The 12,876-nt window shown below is 38.0% G+C and overlaps 1 protein-coding gene across 2 annotated transcripts in view; it reads right to left on the reverse strand.

Moving 5' to 3' along the window:
• MAGI3 (membrane associated guanylate kinase, WW and PDZ domain containing 3) overlaps positions 1-12,876 on the reverse strand; it is a 289,692-nt gene that overhangs the window by 106,934 nt on the left and 169,882 nt on the right. The gene's annotated exons all lie outside the window — the stretch shown is intronic.

A 12,876-nucleotide genomic window follows, 5' to 3' on the forward strand; every position in this document is an offset into this window, starting at 1 on the left:
TAAAGAAAAGAACTTTCAACCAAGAATTTCATAACCAGCCAAACTAAGCTTCATAAGCGAAGGAGAAATAAAATCCTTTATGAACAAGCAATTGCTGAGAGACTTTGTCACCACCAGGCCTACCTTACAAGAGCTCCTGAAAGAACCACTAAACATAGAAAGGAACAACCAGTACCAGCCACTCCAAAAATGTACCAAATGGTAGGAGGATCGATACAATGAAGAAACTGTGTCAATTAATGGGCAAAACAACCAGCTAGCATCAAAATGGCAGGATCAAATTCACACATAACAATATTAACCTTAAATGTAAATGGGCTAAATGCCTGAATCAAAAGACACAGACGGGTAAATTAGATAAAAGTTAAAACTCATCGGTGTGCTGTATCCAGGAAACCCATCTCACATGCAAGGATACACACAGGCTCAAAATAAAGGATGGAAGAATATTTACCAAGCAAATGGAGAGCAAAAAAAAAAAAAAAGAAGAAGACAAAGAAGGGCATTACATAATGGTAAAAAGATCAATGCAACAAGAAAACCTAATGAGCCTAAATATATACAGGCCCAATACAGGAGCACCCAGATACATAAAGCAGGTTCTTAATGACCTAAAAAGAGACTTAGACTTCCACACAATAGTGGGTGTCTTAACACTCCCCTATCAATATTAGATCAATGAGACCAAAAATTAACAAGGATTTCAGGACTTGAACTCAGATCTGGACCAAGCAAATCTAACAGACATTTACAGAACACTTCACCCCAAATCCACAGAATATACATTCTTCTCAGCACCACATCACACCTACTCTAAAACTTACCACATAATTGGAAGTAAATCACTCCTCAGCAGATGCAAATAAACAGAAACCATAACAGTCTCTCAGACCACAGTGCAATCAAATTAGAACTCAAGATTAAGAAACTAACTCAGAACTGCACAACCTCATGGAAACTGAACAACTGGCTCTTGAATGTTGACTGGATAAACAATGAAATGAAGGCAGAAATAAAGGTGTTCTTTGAAACCAATGAGAACGAAGACACAACATACCAGAACCTCTGGGACACATTTAAAGCAGTGTCTAGAGGAAAATTTACAGCAATAAATGCCCACATAAGGAACAAGGAAAGATCTAAAATTGACACCCTATCATTAAAATTGAAAGAGCTAGAGGGGCAAGATCAAAAAAAACTCAAAAGCTAGCAGAAGACAAGAAATAACTAAGATTAGAACAGAACTGAAGGAGACAGAGACACAAAAAACCCTTCAAAAAATCAATAAATCCAGGAGCTGGTGTTTTGAAAATATCAACAAAACAGACAGACCACTAGCTGGATTAATAAAAAAGAGGAGAGAAGAATCAAATAGATGCAATAAAAAACGATAGAGGAGATATCACCACAGATTCCACAGAAATACAAACTACCATCAGAGATTACTACAAACAACTCTATGCATATAAACAGTAAACCTCGAAGAAATCCGTAAATTCCTGGACACTTGCACCCTCCCAAGCCTAAACCAGGAAGAAGCTGAAACCCTGAATAGACCAATAGCAAGGGCTGAAGTTGAGGCAGCAATTAATAGCTTACCAACCAAAAAAAGCCCAGGTCCAGATGGGTTCACAGCTGAATCCTACCAGACATACAAAGAGGAGCTGGTACCACTCCTTCTGAAACTATTCCAAAGAATCCAAAAAGAGGGAATCCTTCACAAATCATTTTACAAGACCAACATCATCCTGATACCAAACCTGGCAGAGACTGAACAAAAAAAGAAAACTTCAGGCCAATATCCATGATGAACATAGATGCAAAAATCTTCAATAAAATACTAGCAAACTGACTGCAACAACACATCAAAAAGCTTATCCATCATGATCAGTAGGCTTCATCTTGGGGATGCAAGGCTGGTTCAACATACACAAGTCTATAAACATAATTCACCACATAAACAGAACCAAAGACAAAAACCACATGATTATCTCAATTGATGCAGAGAAGGCCTTTGACAAAATTCAACAGCCCTTTATGCTAAAAACTCTCAATAAACTAGGTATCAACGGACAGTATCTCAAAATGATTAAAGCTATTTACAACAAACCCACAGCCAATATCATACTGAATGGGCAAAAACTGGAAGCATTTCCTTTGAAATCTAGCACTAAACAATGATGCCATCTCTCACCACTCCTATTCAATATAGTATTGGAAGTTCTAGCCAGAGCAATCAGGCAAGAAAAAGAAATAAAGCGTATTCGATTAGGAAAGGAGGAAGTCAAATTGTCTCTATTTGCAGACTACATGATTGTATATTTAGAAGACCCCATCTCAGCCCAAAATCTCCTGAAACTGATAAGCAACTTCAGCAAAGTCTGAGGATACAAAATCAATGTGCCAAAATCACAAGCATTCCTATATACCAATAACAGACTTAAAGAGAGCTAAATCAAGAACAAACTGCCATTCACAATTGCTACAAAGAGAATAAAATACCTAGGAATACAACTAACAAAGGATGTAAAGGATCTCTTCAAGGAGAACTACAAACCACTGCTCAAGGAAATAAGAGAGGACACAAACAGATGGAAAAATATATCATGCTCATGGTTAGGAAGAATCAATATTGTGCAAATACTGTGCAAAGTAATGTATAGATTGAATGCTATCCCCATCAAGCTACCTATGACTCTCTTCATAGAACTGGAAAAAAACCACCTTAAACTTCATATGGAACCAAAAGAGAGCCCACATAGCCAAGTCAATTCTAAGACAAAAGAACAAGGCTGGAGGCATCACGCTACCTGACTTCAAACTATACTACAAGGCTACAGTAACCAAAACAGCATGGTACTGGTACCCAAACAGAGATATAGACCAATGGAACAGAACAGAAGCCTCAGAGGCAATGCTGCACATCTACAACCATCTGATCTTTGACAAATCTGACAAAAACAAGCAATGGGGAAAGGACTGCCTGTTTAATAAATGGTGCTGGGAAACTAGGTAGCCATATGCAGAAAGCAGAAACTAGACCCCTTCCTGACACCTTACACTAAAATTAACTCCAGATGAATTAAAGACTTGAACATAAGACCTAACACCATAAAAACCTTAGAAGAAAACCTAGCCAAAACCATTCAGGACATAGGAATTGGCAAGGACTTCATGACTAAAACACCAAAAGCATTGGCAACAAAAGCAAAAATAGATAAATGGGATCTAACTGAAATCCAGAGCTTCTGCACAGCAAAAGAAACAATGATTAGAGTGAACCGGCAACCAACAGAATGGGAAAAAAGTTTTGCAATCTACTCATCTGACAAAGGGCTAATATCCAGAATCTACCAAGAACTAAAACAGATTTACAAGAAAAAAACAAACCCATTCAAAAGTGGGTGAAGGATATGAACAGACTCTTTTCAAAAGAAGACATATATGAGGCCAAGAAACATATGAAAAAATGCTCATCATCACTAGTCATTAGAGAAATGCAAATCAAAACCAGCCTATTGAGATACCCTCTCATGCCAGTTAGAATGGTGATCATTAAAAAATCTGGAGACAACAGATGCTGGAGAGGATGTGGAGAAATAGGAACACTTTTATACTGTTGGTAGGAGTGTAAATTAGTTCAACCATTGTGGAAGACAGTGTGGTGATTCCTTAAGGACCTAGACATAGAAATTCCATTTGACCCAGCAATCCCATTACTGGGTATGTATCCAAAGGATTATAAATTGTTCCATTGTAAGGACACATGCACACGTATGTTCACTGCAGCACTGTTTGCAATAGTAAAGACCTGGAACCAACCCAAATACCCATCAATGACAGACTGGACAGGGAAAATGTGGCACATATACACCATGGAATACTATGTAGCCATAAACAACGATGAGTTCGTGTCCTTTGTAGGGACATGGACGAACCTGGAAACTATCATTCTCAGGAAACTGATACAAGAACAGAAAATAAACACTGCATGTTCTCACTCATAGGCAGGTGTTCAGCAATGAGAACACATGGACACAGGGAGGGGAGCATCACACACTGGGGTCTATTGGGGTGGACTAGAGGAAGGACAGCAGTGGGTAGGGAGTTGGGGAGGGATAACATGGGGAGAAATGCCAGATATAGGTGATGGGGATGGAGGCAGCAAACCACATTGCTATGTTTGTACCTACACAGCAATCCTTCACATTCTTCAAATGTACCCCAGAACATAAGCTGCAATAAAATATATATTTTTTTTAAAAAAAAGGAAATTCAATGATTAAAATTATAATTTGTAATTATCGCTGACAGATGAAAAAAATATGATGACAATATTCTGCACCTCCCAAGAAGTTGGGCCTTTTTCCCTCATCCCTTGAATTTGGGCTGGATTTATGACATGCTTTGATTCATTTAATGCGAAGGCTATGATGTTGTCCAAGTTTAGGGGTCTAGACTTCCACCTTCACCCTCTTGGAATGTTCCTGCTTCCATGCAAGGAAGTCCAGGCTAGACTACAGAATGATAAGAGAGCCAATGCCAGCAAAAAGCAGCAAGGCCCCAGACACATGAATGACACCATCTTAGTCCCTCCAGCTCCAGTTGAGCTGTAAGTGACTACAGCCACATGAGTGGTCCCAACTGAGCCCAACTCATGGAATCATGAGAAATACACATAACTATTTTAAGCCAATAAGTTTTAGGGTAGTTTGTTGTGCAGCAAAGGCTAATTGAGATATCCAAATAAGCTCTACTATAAAATATAATGACTATAAAAAACAATTTAAGAGCAAGCCATATTATAGATAATACTGTAAAAACAGCAGTGATCCAAGGGGCAGGAGGAACTCTGTTTTGGTCTGGGATTATTATTAACGGCACAATTTGGATCAAGTACTTAATCTCTTTTGGGTTTCTCTTTCTGCAAAGTGGTTTTGAGCAGGATGTTGTCCATGATTCTTTTCATTAACAGATATGAATGTTATGTGTAATTCTACCATATACTTTTAAAACTAGAAAATAGCTTTAATGTTCTCTTTACAAAGTATTATACATTTTCACTCCCTCCACAAAACCATACAACCCAATACACATAAAGTTATCTTCCTTCCTTTACCCCACTGCTTTTGGCATGCCATAAAATTTATCTTTATATTCTTCTGATACTATATATTTTATATAAAGCTTTCTGCATCCTGCCTCACCACCAGTTCTCACCACAGTTCTCCTTTATACATAAAAATTCCTCCAAAGAGTTCTTTGGAGCCATATACTGTCTCCAAATCTCCTCTCACTGTCTCTTGAGCCTATTCAAATAAGATCTTTACCCCAACCATTCATTGAGACAATGTGCTATATTTCAACAATAGTCTCCACTTTGCTGAACTCAATGGCCAAGTCTCACCCTCATCTTAACTGACCTATAAATAAAATTTGACATAACTGATCATTTTCCCTTTCTTGTTTTATTCTGAAATATATAAAAAGTACATAAAATGTATAAAGTTTACTTATAAGCAAATCAAACCAAGCAAAGAAATAGAATATTACCAGAACCTCAAAAGCTTTCTGTGAGTCCCTGATGATAAACCTCTCCCTCACTCCATCCTCAAAAATGACTACCATCTTGACATCTGTGATAATTTCCTTTTAAATAGTTGTACCAACAAAATAATGCATTTTTAAGCAACATAGCTTAGTTCTGCTACTTTTGCAACCTCATGTGAATTGAATCACATAACATGCATCCTCTTCTGTCCACACACCAATGCTTGTTTTGAGCCTTTTAAACTTTTGCCAATATGCTAAGTGTGTAATGTCACCTCACTCTATATTGAATATGCAATTGCTTATGAAAGTAAACATCTTTTTAATATATATGGAAGCCATATCGATTTCCTCTTTTGTAAAGTAGTTATTCAAGTCTTTTCCCATTTCTCTGTTGGGTCTTGTGTCTTTAAAATTGATTTGTGGGAGCTGGCAAGATGGCCGAATAGGAACAGCTCCTGTCTCCAGTTCCAAGGGAGACCAACACAGAAGGTGGGTGATTTCTGCATTTCCAACTGAGGAACCCTGTTCATCCCATTGGGACTGGTTAAACAGTGGGTGCAGCCCATAGAGGGTGAAGAGAAGCAGGGTGGGGCATCACTTAACTTCCGTTAAGTACAAGAGACTGGGGAACTCCCTCCCCTAAGCAAGGGAAGCCATGAGGGACTGTGCTATCTGGCCCAAATACTATGCTTTTCCCAGGGTTTTTGAAACTAGGCAGATGTTTGGGTAAACACTGAGCTAGCTGCAGGAGTTTTTTTTCATACCCCAGAGAGACAGAACCTTTCATTCCCCTGGAAAGGGGGCTGAAGCCAGGGAGCCAAGTGGTCTCGGTCAGTGGGTCCCACTCCCACAAAGCCCAGCAAGCTAAGAACCACTGGCATGAAATTCTCGCTGCCAGTGCAGCGGTCTGAAGTCAACCTGGGATGATTGAGCTTGGTAGGGGGTGGGGTGTCCACCATTGCTGTGGCTTGAGTAGGTGGTTTTCCCTTCACAGTGTTAAGGAAGCTGCTGGGAAGTTTGGATCGTGCAGAACTCAACACAGCACAGCAAAGTGGCTGTGGCCAGACTGACTCTAGATTCTTCCTTACTGGGCAGGGTATCTCTGAAAGGCAGCAGCCCCAGTCAGGAGCTTATAGATAAAACTCCCATCTCCCTGCGACAGAGCACCTGGGGGAAGCGGCGGCTGTGGGTGCAGCTCCAACAGACTTAAATGTTCCTCCCTGTCAGCTCTGAAGAGAGCATTAGATCTCCCAGTAAAACACTCAAGCTCTGTTAAGGAACAGGCTGCCTCCTCAAGTGGGTCCCTGACTCCCGTGTATCCTGACTGGGAGACACCTCCCAGCAGGGGTAGACAGACACGTTATACAGGAGAGCTCTGGCTGGCATCAGGTGGGTGCTCTTCTGGGATGAAGCTTCCAGAAAGAGGAGCAGGCAGCAATCTTTGCTGTTCTGCAGCCTCTGCTGGTGATACCCAGGTAAACAGGGTATGGAGTGGACCTCCAGCAAACTCCAGTAGACCTGCAGAAGAGAGGTCTGACTGATAGAAGGAAAATTAACATACAGAAAGCAATAACATCAACATTAACAAAAAGCATGCCCACATAAGAACCCCATCCAAAGGCCATCAGCATCAAAGATCAAAGGGAGATAAATCCACAAAGATGAGGAAAAACCAGTGCAAAAATGCTGACAATTCCAAAAACCAGAAGACTTCTTCTCCTCCAAATAATTGCAACTGTCTCCAACAAGGGCACAAAACTGGACAGAGTTTGACGAATTGACAAAAGTAGGCATCAGGAGGTGGGTAATAACAAAATCCTCTGAGCTAAAGAGGCATATTCTAACCCAATGCAAGGAAGCTAAGAACCTTGATAAAAGGTTACAGGAATTGCTAACTAGAATAACCAGTTTGGAGAAGAAAATAAATGACCTGATGGAGCTGATAAACAGCACAAGAACTTTGTGAAGCATGCACAAATATCAATAGCCGAATTGATCGAGTGGAAGAAAGGATATCAGAGATTGAAGATCAACTTAATGAAATAAAGTGTGAAGATGTGAAAAAAGAATGAAAAGGAACAAACAAAACCTCCAAGAAACATGGGACTATGTGAAAAAACCAAACCTATGATTGACTGGTATACCTGAAAGTGACAGGGAGAATGGTACCATGTTGGAAAACAAACTTCAGCATATTATCCAGGAGAACTTCCCCAACCTAGCAAGACAAGCCAACATTCAAATTTAAGAAACACAGAGACCACCACTAAGATAACTCCTTGAGAAGGGCAACTCCAAGACACATAATTGTCAGATTCTCCAAGGAAAGGAAAAAATGTTAAGGGAAGCCAGAGAGAAAGGTCAGGTTACCTACACAGGGAAGTCCATCAGAGATCCCATAATGGTGGAATCTCTCTGCAAAAACCATATAAGCCAGAAGAGAGTGGGGGCCAATAGTCAACATTCTTAAAGAGAAGAATTTTCAACCCAGAATTTCATGTCTAGCCAAGCTAAGCTTCATAAGTGAAGGAGAAAGAAAATCCTTTACAGACAAGCAAATGCTGAGGGATTTTGTCACCAACAGGCCTGCCCTAGTCCTGAAGGAAGCACCAAACATGGAAAGGAAAAACTGGTACCAGCCACTGCAAAAACATACCAAAATATAAAGACCAACAATACTATGAAGAAACTGCATCAACTAATGTGCAAAATAAACAGCTAGCATCATAATGGCAGGATCAAACTAACATATACAATATTAACCTTAAATGTAAATGGGCTGAATGCCCCAATTAAAAGACACAGACTGGCAAACTGGATAAAGAGTCAAGACCCATTGGTGTGCTGTATTCAGGAGACCCATTTCATGTGCAAAGGCTCAAAATAAAGGGATTGAGGAGTATTTACCAAGTAAATGGAAAGCAAAAAAAAAAAAAAAAAAAAAAAAAAAAAAAAAAAAAAAAAAAAAAAAAAAAAAAAAAAAAAAAAAAAAAAAAAAAAAAAAAGGGGTATTACATAATGGTAAAGGAATCAATGCAACAAGAAGAGCTAACTCTTCTAAATATATATGCACCCAATATAGGAGCACTCAGATTCATAAAGCAAATTCTGAGAAACCTACAAAGAGACTTAGATTCCCATACAATAATAATGGGAGAATTTAACACCCCACTGTCAATATTGGGCAGATCAATGAGACTGAAAATCAACAAGGATATTCAGGACTTGAACTCAGCTCTGGACCAAGCAGACCTAATAGAAATCTACAGAACTGTCCACCCCAAATCAAGAGAATATACTTTCTTCTCAGTACCACACAGCACTTATTCTAAAATCAACCACACAATTGAAAGTAAAACACTCCTCAGCAAATGTAAAAGAACAGAAGTCTTAACAAAAAGTCTCTCAGACCACAGTGCAATCAAATTAGAACTCAGGATTAAGAAATTTACTCCAAACTACCCAACTACATGGAAACTGAACAACTTGCTCCTGAATGACTACTGGGTAAACAACAAAATTAAGGCAGAAGTAAAGAAGTTCTTTGAAACCAATGAGAACAAAGACACAACATATCAGAATCTCTGGGACACAGCTAAAGCAGTGTTTACAGCGACGCTTATAGCACTAAATGCAATCAACACCTTAACATCACAATGAAAAGAACTAGAGAAGCAAGAGCAAACAAATTCAAAAGCTAGCAGAAGACAAGAAATAACTAACATCAGAGCACAACCGAAGGGGATAGACATATGAAAACCTTCCAAAAATATCAATAAATCCAGGAGTTGGTTTTTTGAAAAGATTAACAAAATAGACCACTAGTCAGACTAAAAAAGAAAAGAAGAGAGAAGAATCAAATAGACACAATAAAAATGATAAAGGAGATATCACCATTGATCCCACAGAAATACAAACTACCATCAGAGAATACTATGAACACCTCCTCACAAATAAACTAGAAAATCTAGAAGAAATGGATAAATTCCTGGACACATACACCCCCCAAGACTAAACTGGGAGGAAGTCAAATCCCTGAAAAGACCAATAACAGGTTCGGAAATTGAGGCAGTAATTAACAGTCTACCAACCAAAAAAAGCACAGGACCAGATGGATCCACAGTCAAATTCCACCAGAAGAAGAGCTGGTACCATTCCCTCTGAAACTATTCCCAACAATAGAAAAAGAGGGACTACTCCCTAATTCATTTTTTGAAGCCAGCATCATCCTGATACCAAAAACCTGGCATAGACACACACAAAAAAAGAAAATTTCAGGTCAATAACCCTGATGAACATCGACACGAAAATCCTTGATAAAAGACTGGTGGAACTGAATCCAGCAGTATATCAAAAAGCTTTTCCATCACAATCAAGTGGGCTTCATCCCTGGGATACAAGGCTGCTTCAATGTATGCAAATCAATCAACATAATCCATCACATAAACAGAACCAATGACGAAAACCACATGATTATCTCAATTGATGCAGAGAAGGCCTTTGACAAAATTCAACAGCCCTTTATGCTAAAAACACTTAATAAGCTAGGTATTGATAAAACATATCTCAAAATAATAAGAGCTACTTATGACTAACCCATAGAGAATATCATACTAAATGGGCAAAAGCTGGAAGCATTTCCTTTGAAAACTGGCACAAGACAAGGATTCCCTCTCTTACTACTCTGATTCAACAGGGCAATCAGGCAAGAGAAATAAATAAAGGATATTCAAACAGGAAGAGAGGAAGTCAAATTGTCTGTTTGCAGATGACAGGATTGTATATTTAGAAAACTCCATCATCTCAGCCCCACAACTCCTCAATTTCAGCAAAGTCTCAGGATACAAAATCAATATGCAAAAATCACAAGCATTCCTATACATCAATGATAGACAAATAGCCAAATCATGAGTAAACTCCCATTCACAATTGCTACAGAGAAAATAAAATACCTAGAAATACAACTTACAGGGGATGTGAAGGACCTCATCAAGGAGAACTACAAACCACTGCTCACGGAAATAAGAGAGGACACAAACAAATGGAAAAACGTTTCATGCTCATAGACAGGAAGAATTCATGTCACGAAAATGGCCATACTGCCCAAAGTAATTTATAGATCCAATGCTATTCCTATCAAGCTATCATTGACATTCTTCACACAACTAGAAAAAATTGCTTTAAAATTCTCTTTTTTTTTTTTTTTTTTGAGACGGAGTTTCACTCTTATTACCCAGGCTGGAGGGCAATGGCGCGATCTTGGCTTACCGCAACCTCCGCCTCCTGGGTTCAGGCAATTCTCCTGTCCCAACCTCCTGAGTAGCTGGGATTACAGGCAGGAGCCACCATGCCCAGCTAATTTTTTGTATTTTTTGTAGAGACGGGGTTTCACCATGTTGACCAGGATGGTCTTGATCTCTTGACCTCATAATCCACCCGCCTCGGCCTCCCAAAGTGCTGGGATTACAGGCGTGAGCCACCATGCCTAGCCTGCTTTAAATTTCATATGGAACCAAAAGAGTCCAATTAAAAATATTAGAGTAAATAAAAATACTGTCTTTTTTAAAAAATGAAAGAAAAGAAAAGCTGGCTTGACAGAAAGGGGTATAAGGAAGAGTGAGGCTACTAAATAACGAAGATAGGGCAAATAGTGCAATAAAGATTTGGTCAAACAGAAAAGAGGCTAAATTGAAGTGTATAGGTATCATATACACTGCCATATTCTTCCTCAGCTGCAATATTCAGTTGTATTTGTTTATTCTATTTACTTGCAGCTATTTGATGATAAAAAAAAATGGCTTGCTCAGAAAAATGGTATAGAAATTAATATAATCTCAGTTAAATTCCTGCCATTTTCTACATATATGCCAATCACATATATACTTTTTTGTACTGCAGAAATAAATGTAGAACAGAGAGCACCTTGTCACATACTGATAGTTTTTCACTTTTTAAAAATTGCATTTTTATGACAGAGTTCTTAATTTTAATGTACTCAAATTAACCAATTTTTTCCTTTACAGCTAATGGTTTTTGTGTCTAGTTGAAGAAAAATCCTTTCCCAAGGCTATGGAGATATTCTACATTCTTTTTAAAAAGCACTACAGGTTTGCCTTTCACACCTAGGACTTTAACACACAAAAGAGATGGTGGGGATGAGGGAGCTCATGAAAAGTGGCAATCTAATTTCCTTTTTTTCCAAATGACTACTCAAAATGATTTATTGAAAGTCATTAACTTCCCCTCTGATCAGCCACAGCATTTCTTTCATAGAAATGTCTATGTAAGCTTGGGTGTTTACTACTAGGCTTTCTATTGCATTTCATTTGCCTACCAACCATTCTTATATCATTATCATTGGTATAATTGTACTATTTTCCTAATAAATCTTGATATACAGTACAGCAAGTTCACCTATCTTTTTGTGTTCACAGCCTGTCCATATAAATTCTAGAATCAGACAAACAGGGTAAAAAGGCTGAAATTTTTATGGAATTACATTGAATCCACCAATCAATTTGAGAATTGATATCTTTCCCATAATGTCTTTAATTCATAAGAAATCTCTGTAAAGATATTTAGATCTTCTTTAGCATCCCTTAATTTCACCCTATAGAGGTCTTACATTTTATTAGAAGTTAATTTCTAGGTATTTTTTAAAAAACTTATATGCTATTGTAAGTAATATTTTCATAAACTTTCATCTTCTAATTATTGATGGCATAAAAGAAATAATTTGCCTACAATAGAAAGCATTAATTCTAATAGTACAATTATGTGAACTTTGGAAACCATTATCCCCCAAAGTTTCCTTGGGCCTCTTTGCAGTCTTCCACTCTGGGTAGTTTCTGACCTACTGTCTTTAATATAATTAATATAAATGGAATCATACATTAATTTGATTCCAGTAGTTATTGATCTGGCTTCTTTTACTTAGCATGATGTTTTTGAGATTCACCCACGTTGCTCAATTTCTTTTTACATATAAGATGTCATCTGCAAAGAGAGATCGTTTTAAGTCTTTTCTAAGTTGAATACCTTTTATTTCTTTTTCCTGTCTTATTACTCTGGCTAGAATTTCCAGTACTATGTTGAATAGTAATGGCAAGAGTGGGCATTCTTGCTTTACTGCCTGATCTTATAGGATAAGCCTTCTCCTTCCCTGTTGAGCATAATGTTAGCTTTTATTTCGTTGAGATAGTTTCCTTTTACTCATAATTTGTTGAGTATTTTTTAAAATCCTGACAGGGTACTATTGAATTTTGCTCTTTCTTTATTGAGATGTTAATGTCATACTATATTGACTGGTTCTTTTTTTTTTTT

The sequence above is a fragment of the Cebus imitator genome, unplaced genomic scaffold (assembly GCF_001604975.1).
Source record: "Cebus imitator isolate Cc_AM_T3 unplaced genomic scaffold, Cebus_imitator-1.0 Scaffold32, whole genome shotgun sequence".
NCBI classification, from domain to species: Eukaryota; Metazoa; Chordata; class Mammalia; order Primates; family Cebidae; genus Cebus; species Cebus imitator.